This window comes from Pteropus vampyrus, unplaced genomic scaffold (genome assembly GCF_000151845.1).
Source record: "Pteropus vampyrus isolate Shadow unplaced genomic scaffold, Pvam_2.0 Scaffold35, whole genome shotgun sequence".
Taxonomy (NCBI): Eukaryota; Metazoa; Chordata; class Mammalia; order Chiroptera; family Pteropodidae; genus Pteropus; species Pteropus vampyrus.
In genome coordinates this window covers 66,592-67,652 of record NW_011888816.1, presented here as the reverse complement: position 1 = coordinate 67,652, position 1,061 = coordinate 66,592, and positions in this window count along the sequence as shown.

The following is a 1,061-nucleotide window of genomic DNA, read 5'->3' as shown; positions in this document are numbered from 1 at the left end:
GACTTCAGCATCTGAAAAGGGCTTTTCCATAGCTAATTTGTATATTTAGACAATGCACTCAAAACAAGCTAAACTCCGTGAGAAAGCCAGAAATCAGTGCCAGTGTTCACTTAACAAGGCTCTGAGGAGATGAAATGCTGATACATTCTGCGTTTATAAAAACTCCTACGGGATGCCAGTGCCGCTGGTTCATGGGACGATTGAGTAGCCGCTGGTTCACGGGTCCAGTGGTGCTTCACGGATGGTAAATTAGCTTTAGAGTTTTCAATGGCTGAATCTTGTCAAATCAGCGAAAAGTCAAAAGACATTTTACTAAAAATATTTCTGTTCTATCCTAAATTTTTTATTTTTCTATTAACATACGGCAAAAAATGACTCTCGTGCATGCTCGGTTCTATGAATTTATCATCCATACAATTCTGTGTAACCGGCACACAATCAGGATAGAACAATTCCATGATCCCCAAAATCCTCTTGTGCTCTGCCTTTGTAGTTATACCCTCTCCCACCTCTGAGCTTGGGCAATTATTACAATTTGTCTTTCTGAGACTGTCCTATAAACGAAATCATAGAGAATAGATAGTCTATTGGGACTGGCTTCTTACACTCAGCACGATGCCCTTGAGATTCATCCAAGCTATTGAGTGGATCACCAGTCTGCTCTTTCTTATTGGGGCACAGTATTCCAGAAGACGGATGCTTGACAGGTTTTTATCCATCCACTCATTGAAGGACTATAAGGTTGTTTCCACTTTTGGTAATTACGACTAGAACTGTGTACAGGTTTTTGCTAGAATGTAAGTCTGCATTTCTCTAGGCTCCAGATCTAGGAGCAGGGTCGCTGAGTCATATGGTGGGTATACGATTATAAGAAACCGCTGAATTGTTTTCTGGAATAATCCCTGTATCATTTTGCCTTCCCAGCAGCAACATATAAGATTTCTAATGGCTCCACATCCATCCTCTCTAGCACTTGATATCGTCAATATTTTTTTTTTTTTCCCTTCATCTAGGAGTGTAGAGGTTTCTCTACATGGTTTTAATTTGTATTTCCCTAATGG